Source organism: Carlito syrichta, unplaced genomic scaffold, assembly GCF_000164805.1.
Source record: "Carlito syrichta isolate Samal-C Ts95f unplaced genomic scaffold, Tarsius_syrichta-2.0.1 Scaffold307833, whole genome shotgun sequence".
Classification (NCBI taxonomy): domain Eukaryota; kingdom Metazoa; phylum Chordata; class Mammalia; order Primates; family Tarsiidae; genus Carlito; species Carlito syrichta.
The window spans coordinates 327,058-342,521 of NW_007251929.1; the positions used below are offsets into that span (position 1 = coordinate 327,058).

The 15,464-nt window shown below is 38.0% G+C and overlaps 1 pseudogene; it reads left to right on the forward strand.

The window, feature by feature from the left end:
• The first annotated feature begins 10,258 nt into the window (after nt 1-10,258).
• On the forward strand, nt 10,259-11,217 carry LOC103267053 (annotated as a pseudogene).
• The last annotated feature ends 4,247 nt before the right edge of the window (nt 11,218-15,464 follow it).

Sequence of the window (15,464 nt, forward strand, 5' to 3'; positions counted from 1 at the left end):
TTCTCTCTGGAAAGCAAATCATAAACTCTTTTGCAGACGAGACTCTGGTATTGAAGCATAAAGCAAAAAGAAGTCTACTGCTGTCCTTACAGATCCACAGGGTAGGTAGTGAAGCAGGTTGAAACATGTTCTGTACTTTTGAAACAAAATAACCTCACCCATTGCATCCATTGCTCCCAACCATCTCTGTCCGATTGTATTAGTGATCCTTCCTCCATATGGAAAAGCAAGCAAAAGAGGAGAGAGGGGAGAGAGGAGGGGGGAGAAGTATTCACTCTCATATTTTCCCTTGTGGTGAGAGGAAGAAAAGCCTTCTTCTGTGGATGTGGAAGTGGAGAAAATGAGATTTTTCTGTTATAGGCAGTAGGTGAACTCCACCTCAACCTTTGGGTGAGGGAACTTAGGACCTGTTAATAATGTCACATGGGGCTATGGCAACCATGTTTTCTTAGCTTTTGCCCCCTCCCATACCTTGGGACGTGACTCTCCTCTCTTTCTATAATTTACTTTCTAAATTAACTTTGTTTGAAAACTTAAAAAAAAGTCAGATGGGGTGTTGGAAAGCCATGGGAGCATGGCTTTTTATTGTGCTGGCCTATAAAATATGTCTCAATAAATTTCAAAAGACTAAAACATTACCAATTGTAGTCTCTCACCAACACAGAATTAAACCTGAGAGCAATAACAACAAAAAAGCATGAAAATTCCTAAATAGTTGAAAACTAAACAAAACATATCTAAAATAGCCCATGGATCAAATAATAAATTACAGGGAAAGTTAGAGAATTTTTCAAATTGATTGATAATGACATATATCAAAAGTAGTGGAATGCAGCTAAAGAGAAAATAAAGGAAATTTTATGCTTTTCAAATCTTACATTAGAAAAAATAAAGATCTAAAATCACTTATCTAAGTTGATAAGTGATTAACTTAAGAATTATAAGTGATAAACTAAAGAATTTAAGAAAGAGAAGAATAAATCAAGCCCGAGGTAAGCAAAAGAGAATGCTGAAAATAGTTTAATAAAGGGACTATTTGTAGAGAGGTTGGTAAGGTAAAGGAAACCAATAATATGCACCTAGGAACTAGCAAGAGCAGGAAGCATCCCCAGGCCTGAAGGGCAGGAGAGGCAGCAATAGTCCTCAAACCTAGTGAGCACTGGAGCTGTGGAAGAGATGCTTCCTGGTAGGATCTCTGGCAACAGAGAAAAACAGAGAAACACAGCCACTGACAGGACAGTACGAAAGCAATGAGTGGGAGTAGGATAAAAACCCCACCCTCCTTCTCCTTCCATATTTTGATCTCCTTCATGTGGCCCCAATTATTTGAACTGAAAACCAGTCATATCAGAAAGCCCAGATGAAGCCAGGCACAGAGATCAGTCTGCTCAATCACGGGAACCAGCAAAAGAAGGAAATGAATTTGTAGTCAAGGGAGGGAGGGGCATACCTCATCAACAAGTATACCTGCATAATCAATGTTTATATGCCTAACCCTGAAATGTACCCCACATCCTTATAATAAAAATTAAAAAAACCAAACCAAACCAAACAAACAAAAAAACAAAGACTTAGCAACACATTGGGTTAAACCCAACTATTTGCTTTTTCTATGGTTGGACCTAGCAAGTAAGAGTAAAAACAAATAAACAAACAAAACAAAAACACATAATAAAGTGACTGGTTTTACTTTAACTTCAAACTCACAAACCCCCTAGAGACATTCAACAATAACTATGGCAGGCATTATCACTCACTGAAAAAGTGGTTCTAAATATACTGGAGAGGCAAGAAGGAGATAGATTGTATGATCTTGAATTAATTAATTAGGTAAATGTGTAGCTTCTACTACATTCTAAACACTGTCCTAGATACTGTTAATGGGGAATATAATCAACATGTATCTAATCCTCATGGTGCTTGTAGTCTATTTTATGTGTAGTTTTCAGTAGTCCATATAGAAAATTTGGTTTTATTTTATGAACAATGGGAGTCTACTGATACTATAATGTAATACGATTACCATAATGAAATTTTGGTGAGGGCAGGGATCATAACTACTTTAGTTATCTTTTAGTAATCTTGTTCTGGACATATAGTTGATAATAATAAACAAATATTTATTGAATGACTGAGATTTACCTAAAGTAAATGAGCTACCCAAATTCAGGCAGATATCAAATAGGAAAATTTAATTTGGGAGAATATAATAAAGGAACTTGTATAATGTTACTAAGAAGTTCTGAAAAGTTCAATGTAAGGAATTCCATCAATACACTATCTCAGGATGCTGAAAGTAGAAATAAAGGAATGTTTTAGAGGATGGTCTATGCAGTCAAGCAGGTAGATTATGGATTTGAATTTCAACTCAGTTTCAAATCCTATTCCCCACATATCAACAACTGGCCCTCAGTAGCATCATAACATCATAACATCATAACATCAGCTGCTGGATCCTAGTATCCTAAACTACAACATCATAACATCTTAACATCATAACATAAACTGCTGGATTCTAGTATCCTAAACTACAACTTATTCCAGCTGGCTTGGAGATGGGGGTGGGACAGTTGAAGAATTGACCATACATGCATATACAGGAGCTAAATGGTCACAAATATGAAAATAATAGACACTGGGGACATTATTAAGGAGGGAGGTGAGGAAAGGAATTAAGGTTCAGAAATTACCTATTGGGTACAATGTTCACTATCTGGGGAACAGTACACCTGAGACTCAATCTCCACCACTATACTATATATCCATTTAACATACATGCTTGTGACCCTCTGAATCTAAAATAAAAATGGAAAAAAAAAAAAACCCACGATAACTTTCTGTATTGTTTCCAGGTCTGAGAAGAATGATGTTGGTAATTTAATGGGCATAGCGTTGAATCTATAGATTGCCTTTGGTAAGGTGGACACCTTAACAATGTTGATTCTTCTAATCCATGAGATTGGAATATTTTTCCATTTGCTTGTGTCATCTTTGACTTCTTTGAGCAGTGTTTTGTAGTTTTCTTTGTAAAGATCCTTCACTTCTCTGGTTAGGAATATGCTGAGGTATTTCATTTTTTTGTGACTATTGTGAATGGGATTGTGCTTTTTATTTGGTTCTCTGCCTGTTTGTTGTTGTTGTATAAGAATGTGACTGTCTTTTGCATGTTTATTTTGTACCCTGAAACTTTACCAATACCTTTATCAGTGCAAGGAGGTTTTTGACAGATTATCTTGGAATTTTGAGGTATAGGATCATACTACCAGCAAAGCTGGATAACTTGACTTCTTCTTTTCATATTTGGATACCCCTGATTTCCTTCTCTTGTCTGATTGCTGTAGCTAGGACTTCCAACACCATGTTAAACAGGAAAGGTAGCCATGCTCAGTGGCTCAGCCTGTAATCCCATGCCTTTGGGAGGCTGAGGTGAGTGGATTGCCTGAGCCCGTGGGTTTGAGACCCACCTGGGCAACTTGGCTAGACCTCATCTCTACAATAAATCAAAAATTAGCTGGGCATGGTAGCGCACGCCTGTAGTTCCAGCTACTTGGAAGTCTGAGGTGGAAGGATCGTTGGAGTCCAGCGGCCACTGCACTCCAGTCTGGGTGACAGAGTGAGACTCCAACTCAAAAAACAAAACAAAAACAAAAGAAAACAGGAGAGGTGAGAATGAGCAGCCTTGTCTTGTTCCAGTTTTCAGGGGAAATGCTTCAATTTTCTGTCCATTAGGTAACATATTGACTGTGGGTTTATCATACATGGCTCTTATAATTTTAAGGTATTGCCGGAGTCCAGCTCCAGTGGGTCAGGATTTCCTGAAGGAGGGACGGCGTTGGCGCAGGAGAAAGAACTTGGACACTGACTCTGCTGCAAGCAGGACAAATGCCGATTTATTGTCTTTTCCAACTCCTTTTATGCCCTACATGTTTTTTGTTTTCAAGGCAATCAGTTTCAATTTAATGGACCGGACAGGCAATGTATCTTTGTTGATCTTAAAACATTATCATTAACTATAAATTTTATAAACTTCTAACATTTTTTAATGATTACCATTTCTTAATGTCCATACAAAACTTACTTATTCCTATAACTATTACATTATAAATCACTACCAAGTTCTAAGCACTATAATTGTCACATAGATTAGCAAGTCACACCTGTGACCTTCACACAGCTATTTGCAACTAGCTGGGGTAAAACAACATTTTCAAGGCTTCTTAGCTGCAAGTTGGCCTGAATAGTTTTCCACAATGTTACACCTGGTATTTACAATCTGCATCAATTATCCCCTGTTAGGGAAAATGAGCTTTGATGTTTGTAAAGCAAAAGGTCTCCAGGGCTCAAGTCATCTCAGTTACAATCTCTAACCAGAATTGTAAACCTCTTTAACAAAGGGAAGTAAAGGCAAGGGTGCTCTAATATTTATGTGATTGTTAATTTTTTAAGCATAATACAACACATGTAGAAATTAAGAAATTAAGTAAATGTACTTTTTGCATTGGCATTCTTCCTAAAAATACAAACTGGAGCTTCTCAAATTTCTCCAATTAGTTGCCAATCAGAAGAAATAAAATCTTACAAGTGATTATCTACCCACACATGATATTTAAAATCTCTATTGATAATTTCCTGGCAAGGCCAGTGAGTTCCCTGACAAACATTAAATCGAGCACTTTCTGATTTTTAATCAAGTGATTGCATGGTTTAATACCAGGAGGCCAGGGACGTGAAACCTAGGGAGGAATTCAAATGAAGGGAAGGTAATTTTTCATGAATTCCCCTCTTGCCTTTTTGCAAGGGGTAGTGGAGGCGTGAGTGGAATTTTACTTTCCATCCTCAGACTGTACAGAACTTTTCAGCTGCACCAATAACAAAAGTAGAAGAAGCAAGGGTCTCAGCTACCCAGGTTCACTTTGCGACCTGGGGTCTTCAGCCCCCTGGACTTTGTCAGCAGGCAGGCCTCCATTGCTGGCTCCCAACAAAGTATGTTCCCTCAATGCCTAGGTTTTCAATGAATAGCTAAAACAATTCTTAGCAAAAGAAACAAAGTGGGAGGTATCACACTTCCAGGCTTTAAATTTTATTATAAGGCTACAATAATCAAAACAACCTGGTATTGGTGAAAGAACAGGCATATAGATCAATGGGACAGGATAGAGATTCCAGAAGCAAAACCTCAATTTCTCGGCCAACTTATCTTCGACAAAGCCTCCAATAACAACCACTGGGGAGAGGAGAACCTATTCAGTAAATGGTGCTGGGATAACTGGATGACCACATGAAGAAGAATGAAACAGGATCCCTACCCATCACCACACACAAAATCAACTCCAATGGATCAAAAACTTAAACGTAAAACCTCAAATATTAAGAATCTGAGAAAACATAGGACACTTATGGAAATTAGAATAGGCAATCAATTCCTGATCGAAACCCCAAAAGCCCATGCCATAAGAGCTAAAACTGACAAGTGTGACCTCATCAAACTCGAAAGCTTCTGCAAAGGAAAAGAATCCACCAAGAGAGCAGGAGACAGCTTACAGAATGGGAAAAATATTTGCCAACTGCATATGCGACAAAGGTCTAACATCCAGGATCTACAAGGAACTCAAATGTGCCAAAAGGAAAATAACAAACAGCCCTATTAAAAAGTGGACAAAGGACATGAATAGACACTTTTCAAAGGAAGATGGGCGAACAGCCAACAGACACATGAAAAAATACTCAGCCTCACTCATCATCAGAGAAATGTAAATCAAAACCACATTGAGATACCACCTAACCCCAGTAAGAATGACCTTCATTAATAAAACAAACAGATGCTGGCGAAGATGTGGTGAAAAGGGATACTGTCAGAGGAGGAGGGGTGGCACAAATGATGTGACTATGGAAGAGTCTTCCAGGAAGAACCTAGGATTTCTAAATATGAATGCAGTCAGTACCACAGCTCTCAGACATTATCTTCTTTTTTCAAGGGAGCCAACATGAGAATGAGGAGAAACTCTCCTGTTCTGAGTCTTCTGGTGACTCACGTGCTACTGGCCTGATGCAGTATTGCTCCTCTCCCTTAGACCTGGAACTGACAGAGGATGTAACACATTGGCTTCTGCTTGAGGTGTCAGCTGTCTGTGTCCAGCAACCACCCTTCTGGGAACATATCTGGAGGAACTTAAATCACGCTACAAAAAAGATATCTGCACACACATGTTTATTGCAGCACTATTTACAATAGCAAAAACACGGAACCCATGGAGCTGCCCATTGAAACTGGACTGGATTAAAAAATGTACATGTACACGATGGAATATTACACAGCCATAAAGAAGAACAAAGTTATGGACTTAGCAGCAACTTGGATGGATTTAGAGTCTATCATACTCGGGATTTACAGTGAACAGAAACAGACTTTGTGATATTCTCCTGATGGTCTTGTTTTTTTCTTTTCACCTTGAATGTCAGTCATATAAATGAAGGCTTCACTTAATCAAAATATCTATATTTTCCTAAAATGTTTCTCATAAGGAGTTTTTAATGTCTTCTTTATCCTGGACACTCTTGTTTATGGTACAGTTAAAACAATGTTCCTTAAATTCAGGTGCAGTGAACTGGACACAGTATTCTAAGTGTCCTTAAACCAGAGAAAAACAGAATAGAAGTTGTCAGATCCCACTGATAGCTGTTCTGTTAATGTAGTGTTAGGTTCTAATAGCTCTTTTTAAGTGAGTATGTCAAAAGTTTGATTTATATTCAAGTCTCTACCCCCACATAACAATATAGTCAGGTATCTAAATACTTTGTCTCTAAATTGATTACTTAGATATTTCACGTCATTGAATACAGGTGATCCTATGTGTTCTAACGTTGAGAACTTCATGCAGGTGTGCCAGAAAAGCAGCCTAGGAATTTGAGAGAGGGAAAGGATGGTTCTGGCAGCAGTAGAATTTTGAGTTTAATATGACACTGGCACCCAGGTCCATGAGACTCCCGAAAAGAGCTGGTGAGGAAATGTGCTTATTGTTCTCTGCCAACATGTTCTAGTTTTAGCAGGAGAAAAAGCATTGTACAGGTAAAGTTTGGGCCTCCCTTTGGGCCGCACAGTCTTCTTAGTAAAATGTAGGTAACAGAGGATGAGCTTAATTAGAATAGTTTCCCACACAGTGAGGAAGAATAAGGACAGGGAAAAGGGTCAGAATCTAGGAATTGAGATGCATGATCACACATGGGAACTACACATAAGAAGTAGGAAAAATAACAAGGAGTCAAGGAAGGGATCTTTAGTGATAGTGGAATAAAACAGGAAAAGAAAATAGGCAGAGCATAAAAAATAAGGATGATGCTGGGTGATGGGATATTGTCTGTAATGGGAATTACAAGATATCTAAGGCCTAAAGGAGGAATCACCAAGTTGTTTGGTGGTGGTATATTTCTGAAGACAAATGATCTAGCAGGTCAGTGGACTGAATCAGGGATTTCTTACTCACCAACAGTCAGGCTTTTGGGGCCAGAGATCCCTTAAATGGAATGACTTGTTTAAGATCCCCAGGCTTCAACAAGAACTTTGTGCCATCACTATCTCTACCTCTGGTCCATAGTTCTCTCAGCTCCTATTCATATTTTGAGTGTCTTCCTGTGGCTTGTCTCAATTTTCCCATTAGTTCCCTTCAGCTTTTTGGCTTATATTTTCCCATTTGTTATTTCTTTTCTTAATCTGTAAGCTAAAACTCAAAACTCTAAAAATTGAAACATTTATCTCACATTCATTTATTAAGAGTTTATTGAGTGTTAGGTAATATAAACAAAGTATGAGATTAAAAAAATACGTTCTATGTACTTTACAATTTTTACAGTGGATGGGGAAAGAGAGGAGACAATGTCAGACAGTGATGTTTTATAATTTAAATAGTAATTGCTTCCCTAAGGACTGTTTCTTTAATTATCTTTCTCTTCTCTTTATTATCAATATTTTTTCTTTCTACAGTCCTTTGCCCTTTTGTTTAAATGTATTCAATTTTTTATTAAAAACAAGCAAAATCCCTACTTTGATATATGTACTTCTACTTCTGCATTCAGTTTTCCCTTCATGTAGAGCCGTTTGCTGAAGTGAAGATTTCTGGGAACTGACCAGTCCTCCCTGTGTCCCTTAACTCAAGTCCAGCTGCTTCTTGTTTTTCCGTACTTTATGTCTATCTTCCACTGAAATATTCTTGCTTGGATCACCAATTATTATCTAATTGCCAAGTGCAATGGGGTTAACTTCTTTCCTCATATTTTTGAAATTCTTCATGTGGACACATCTGGCCATTCCACTTCATTTTCAATCATGTCTCTGGTCATTCCTTTTAGATCTTCCTTGCAATCTACTTACCTTTTCTGGTCCTAAGCTTAGAGTAGGTTTCTTAAGAATACATTGTTATGCTTTTTTTTGGTCTTTTAATCTACATTTTCTTCTCAAGTATATTTACTGATTCCCTTGGCTTTAGCTATACAGTATATGCTGATTATTTCCAATTCTCTAACTTTGAGCTTTCAAGTGAAGTCAAATTGCCTTCACCAGTATTTTATGCCATATATATTTTGATAGTTTACAGAGTCCTTAAACTAAACATGTCAAAATTGGATCCACAATCTCTGCCTTCACAGCATACATGAAATCTTTTCAAAATCTACTGTTTGTCTTGTGAAATTTACTTAGTCATTTAAGTCAGAACAGACAGTAGAATTTTAGTATTCCTACACTCTCTTATTCTATACAAATCAATATAACCACTGCCTATATCATTATATTTATACCTTTACTAAATTCCTCTTTTCTCCATCCTCAGAGCCATCTCAGAGCCATTTATTCGCACCCTGACAAGTTTTCAATTGGACTACTAAAGCCAGTAATCACTTGTCCCATTTTAGATGTCCTTTGCCTCTTTTGGTTTCTTAAGTTTGGGTGTCAAATAGAAAAACGAAGGACTTTAGTAATGAAATCATGATCTTTACACCAAATGGAGATGTGGGATAAATGAAGACATTTATTAAGATATGAGAGACTTGAGTATTTTGAATATCCATGGGAAGAATCTAGAAGAGGTTGTATACCTAGGGAGGGACTGGATAATTCACAAGTCAAAATTCTTAAGCACAAGATGGATAGAATCCTAATTAGAGGTGGAGGGATTTCCATTAGGAGGAGGGATAGATGATTGATTCTACTGATGCAAAGAGGAGGGCAAAGACATAGCTATTAATGGATTTATGAGTCTATTATTGGAAATTGAAGAACTTACAGCTGATGTTTTTGTTGTCTTTGTGAAGCAGTTGGAAAGGCTATCTGAGAGAGGAGATTTAGCATTTGGAAAGATTTTAGAAAATCTGAAAAAAATTCCTTGAAATTGGTGGAGGAATGAATTAACCAGAGAAGATTATTATAATTAACTTGTATATTAAGTGCTTCTTTGATGTGTCATACATTTTATTGAAAACAGTCTGACTTTGAGCTTAACGTTCTATAGGAACATTAAATTGCATGTGTTCAGGCTTGGATTAAGTATGCCCAAGATGGGTTGTGCCGGAAGTGCAATAATCACAATAATAGGGGGCTTAAGGGATCCTTTTTGTTTTTAATCAGTATTTACTTCTTCTAGTTTATAATAGGATTGGAAGTATGTAATATGTTTTTCTATCTCAAATTTACTTTGATATAATAAGTGAGGAAAATGATTTTTTAATCCCTAACAAATTATGTCAGCAGTACTTACTGAAAGAACCCTAAAGTTAAATATTGATTTTAAGACATGTTTATTAATTCTAGATTACCCCATAAACTAGCAAGTTTCTGGCCTGTGATATCTACATTTTGTCAGTTTGCTCTGTCAGTGTCACTTAGAGAAATTTTTGTTGCTTTACGGTAGGCTTTAATGAGGCAATTCTTTGTATTATTTTCCTTCTAAATCTTTTGTCTAGTCTGTCTTACTTGATTTTTCAAATTAACCTCAGAAAAAAGACATGCAAAGCCTTTCTTCATTCATATTAATATTCACTGAACTTATATGAATATTCATTCATATTATTATTCACTAAGCTCATTCATATTAATATTCATGGAACATAGTCATATTCACTAATTGTCTATAGGCTGATCTTCTATATGTCACCAATTTTCCGGATGAGAAAGTGTTGGTAAATATTTTGATAACTTTGCTTTCTATTTACCTAATTCCTGTGTCTTATCATACACAAACCCGGGTAAAATTTCCTCAGCTTAGGATTCATGACATTACCCAGCAACTATTCCACTGCTTCAGTCCCTGAATTCCTTCTCATCTTCTTTCCCACAACTTCTAGAGCTGGCAGCACTGGCTGTACCTGCCCCTCCGCCTCCTCTTTCTCCTGGCCATGGGGGCCAATGCCACCCTCCTCATCACCATCTGACTGGAGGCCTCTCTGCACAAGCCCGTGTACTACCTGCTTAGCCTCCTCTCTCTGCTGGACATCTTCTGACTCACTGTCATGCCCAAGGTTCTGACCATCTTCTGGTTTGGCCTTAGATCTATCAGCTTTCCTGTCTGTTTTCTCCAGATGTTCATCATAAACAATTTTCTTCCCATAGAGTCCTGCACATTCATGGTCATGGCCTATGAACGCAATGTGGCATCTGCCACCCACTGTGGTACCCACCCTTCATCATTAACTAATTTTTGTCGATGTTAGTTTCTTTATTGTGGCACAAAATGCTTTGCTGCTTTCACCTGTCCCCATTCTTGCTGCCTGGCCCCACTTCTGTGGGGAAAATGCCATTGAGAACCTTATCTGTGCCAACCGGTCTATGTCCAGGCTCTCCTATGGTAATTTCACTCTTAACAGAATTTACCAATTTGTGACTGACTGGACCTAACTGAGCTCAGATTTCATCCTCATCTTCCTTTCCCATATCTTTTTTCTAAGAGCTGTGCTTAGATTCAATGCCAAAGGGCGGCAGTGAAGGCTCTGAGCACATGTGACTCCCACTTTATCCTTATCCTCTTCTTCAGTACCATTTTGCTGGTTGTGGTGTTGACAAATGCAGCCAGAAAGAGGGTCCCCATGGACATTCTGATTCTGCTGAATGCCCTTCATCACCTTATCCCTCCTGCCATGAGCCTTACTGTATATGGATTTTGATCCAAAGAGTTAATGCAGGGATTTCAGAAGCTGCTGCAGAGGAAGCTTTGGGTACACAGAAGGAAGTGACTATTAATATTTCTTTTCTTTCTATTTCAGTATCTGTGATTCCAGGTGATAAACTAATGCTTAGATACTGAACATTTTCTACTCACTTTTTCTCCTCTCAGTGTTAGGAATTTGTGTGGACGTGTTAATACGTGACCAAAGTTCATTTGTTGTAGTTCATATAACTAACGTTCTTAGGCACTTTACTTCTTGTCTAGATATTTACATATCCAAATCATCTTCACCAAAATTCTACATGCTAGGATTATCATTCTACTTTATACATTAGAAAACAGAAATTTAGGAAGAAATACTGCCAAAGTCACATGTGGTGAGTGGTAGTGCATCAATTCCAGTGCAGATCTGTCTGATTCTAGAGCCTTTCCACGATACAGCACTTCTTTCTCAGACACTGTTTGAAACCCTAGCTTTGCTCTTTAGACCATAATCTCTGTTTTTTGTTTTTGAACTTCATGCTGCCAGTAAATGTCTTCTCTCTAGACTCTTATTCTTCAGTATCAGGAAGAACCATGCAGAGGCACAGAAGCTGGACACCTTGCCACTATCTTTTTTCTGACCATGACTGTTACACACACACACACACACACACACACACACACACACACACACACACACAAATAATAATAGTACCAGTCTATGCTCAACACAAGCCTCACACAGCTTTAAAATCTTTGTGGAAACATCAAAACACTGAAGACCTAAGTGGAGACAGAGATGGGGAATGAAAAAACCAGCTGTGTGAAAAGTGGTACAACTAAATGGAGTGGTATGGAGGACATTCAGTGTACTCAAAACCATGCTCCATATGCTCTGGGGCTCAAGAGCCTTGAGTGCGAGTAGTATAAATATGGACTATTATAAAACTTCTGGATGTCACAATCTGGTGAAAATGATTGTAGAAACATAAAGTATTATTGTAGTTGGTGGACAGTGATGTCATTATTAACATGTGGTAGGGATTTGGGTGTTCAGACTCATTCAAGAACTTTATGTAAAGATCAGATATCATTCTTATTCACAAAATTCCATAAGGTGAAATCAAGTATCATTATAAGTAAGAAGACATTAAACACTGGTTCTGCTGAGTAGATTCCCAAATTATTAAATTAAAGGCATTTGAAATACAGAGGGTACCAATCCCTTGTCTTCATCAAATGTGATCTTCTTTGTTCTATGAAATATCTCTTGAAGGGCAAATTGCAAATATTGGATGAAATATACATATATGAAGCAAGGGTGTCACTTAGTTGCCCAGGTTGGAGTGCAGTGGCATACTCTTAGCTCACTGCAGCCTTGGCCTTCTGGACTCAGGTTGTCCTTCCAACTCCACCTTCCAAAGTGCTGGGGATACAGGTATGAGTCATTGCGCCTGGCCAGGTATATATTATATAGCAGAAGAGCATAACAAGAACTTAATGAATGATGAAAAGTAGGGGCTCTACCTAATTCCTTCTATTGCAGAATAAATAAAAAGTAAATAGAAAGTATCTTAAAGGAATCTATTTGAAGAATGAGCAGAACTTATCAGTTGGATGTGCGGACTGAGAGGAAGAGAAAAATGATTACATTTTCAAACTTGTATGCAGACACTTCTGTGGGTTTTGTCAGTTACATGCTTTGATTTCTCAATAAATATTGGCATAAACTTCTCTTTTAATGGATGAAGTCAAATTGTTTCCCCAGAACCAAACACAATTGACCGAAAGACCTAGTAATGCAGTTGTCCTTGCTTAACTCTGTGAGAAAAGGTTTATAGTTGCATGGTATTTCCTGTGACACACATATTAATTTTGTGGACACATCTGATTGCACGCACAAGGAAGAGAATTTTGGAAGACTTCGTTTAAAAAATTTTTTTAAAATGGCATTCTAAATCTCAAAGGTCCTGAATTCGTCACATTTTATTTGCTTTCTCTTCTCTGGACATCATGGTCCTTCCCCATCCTAAAATTTTTCTTCTTCAAATTCTTTAGATACATTTTGGAGTCCCAAACCACTCTCAGGTTCCTTCAGGGATGTATTCTCTTTCATTGTGGTGCATAGTACTCCTAAGGCACTAAAGCTTAAGCTGTGAAACAGATCACTTCTGACTGTGGAGAGGGATGGGGTTTTTGTAGACACAGATCTAACCATGAACTCAGGGAGGAGACAGGAGTTAGACTTTACTTTCATCTGTGTGTATAGCAGGATTTTATTTTACTATTTTATTTTATTTTTTGAGTTGGAGTCTCACTCTGTCACCCAGGCTGGAGTGCAGTGACACGCTCACCGCCACCCCAGCATCGATCTGCTGGGCTCCGGCGATCCTTCCGCCTCCTCCTTCCAAGTAGCTGGAAGTACAGGCATGTGCTACCATGCCCGGCTAAATTTTGATTTATTGTAGAGACGAGAGCTCGCCAAGTTTCCCGGACTGGTCTCGAACCTGCAGACTCAGGCAATCCACTTGCCTCAGCCTCCCAAAGTGCTGAGATTACAGGTTGGGCCACTGAGCCTGGCCAAAATGATTTTATAGACTCCAGGGGGACTTTTGCCTGTCAAGATGGAGCAATAGAGACTAGTTTTGCCCTCACTTGAAACAACTAAAAGCCTGAACAAAATATGTGAAATAATAGCTCTGAAGGTATTGGACACCAGGCAATGGAGGATAGTGATCTAAGAAACAAGGTGGGTCTTATTTACTAAAGAGAGATTATGCCATCTCATTAGGGAGGAATTCTAGGCTATGTCGAAGGGAGAGCAAACTCAGGTGTAGCCTGGAATTCTTCCTGGGTTAAGGAGAGGGAGAAGAGAGTCAGGGGAGTCCGAGGCAGCTGGAGTACACAAGGCAGATTATACTACATAGAAAGAGAAACCCAGAGAACTATAGACATGTCCCCTTGAGTATTTAGCAGAGTATTAGTACATGTCTGCGAAAGAACTGCACGAAGGGATAACTATCTGAAATAAATTAGATATCCTCCATCAAGGAAGAGATTGAGAGGGATGATAATGAGAAAGAAATGGATGGTAGATAGACAATTTACAGAGTCTAAATTATAAAAAAAAATCCACATAATGTTTGTACAATTTTTATGCCAATAAATGTGAAACTGGGTAAAACTACAAAAGTATTGGTAACTTCAAGTAATAAAACCCAAATATATCAGTAACCACTAAAAAGTTTAAATACAAATCAAAGATCACTTCTCAACAAAAGCTCCAGTACACTATGGGTTAATAGATGCATTCTACTAAAATTTTAAGCAATAGATAATTCCTATCATGTACACATTCTTCAAGATAACAGAAAAAGGAGGAATATTTTCACTTACTTATTTTATTTTTCTGATTGATGTTTTTTAACTTTTAATTTTTTTATTTTAAAAATGTGGGGTACAATTCAGGGTTATGTATACAAATGTTCATTATGCAGGTACCCTTGTTGATTAGGTGTGCTCCCCCTACCCCAGGCAGACTCCCACTACTGCCAATCCCACTTCCCACCCCTCTCCCAGCAGTTTCCTGCTACTACCAATCTTTTTCATATAGTATTACAATAATTGTTCAAGTTTCGCTTATGTGTGAGAACATGAGATACTCAGTTCTTCGTTTCTGTGAAAAATCACTAAGTATTATAGATTCTAAGTCCATCCAGGTTGATGTGAAGTTTATGATTTTGTTCTTCTTTATGGCTGCGTAATATTCCATCATGTATATGTACCATTTTTTTATCCAGTCCTCTTTTGATGGGCAGCGTGGTTGGTTCCATCTTCTTGATACTGTGAACAATGCTGCGATAAACATACGTGTGCAGGTATCTTTTTTTATAGAGTGACTTAAGTTCTTCTGGGTATATTCTCAGTAGTGGGATTGTGGGGTTGTATGGAAGGCCGATTTTTAGATCCTTTAGGAATTGCCACACTGTTTTCCACAGAGGCTGTACTAGTTTACACTCCCACCAATAGTGTAGAAGCATGTTCCCTTTTCGCCACATCCTCTCCAGCATCTGTTGTTTTTAGAGTTACTGATGATCGTCATCCTGACTGGAATTAGGTGGTATCTCAGTGTAGTTTTAATTTGCATTTCTTTGATGACTAGTGAAGCTGAGCATTTTTCATGTGTGTTTTGGCTGCTCATATGTCTTTTTTTGAGAAGTGTCTATTCATATCTTTTGCCCACTTAGTAATGGGGTTGTTTGTTTTTTTCTTTTTGGCATGTTTGAGTTCCTTGTAGATCCTAGATGTTAGGCCTTTGTCAGACATACAGTT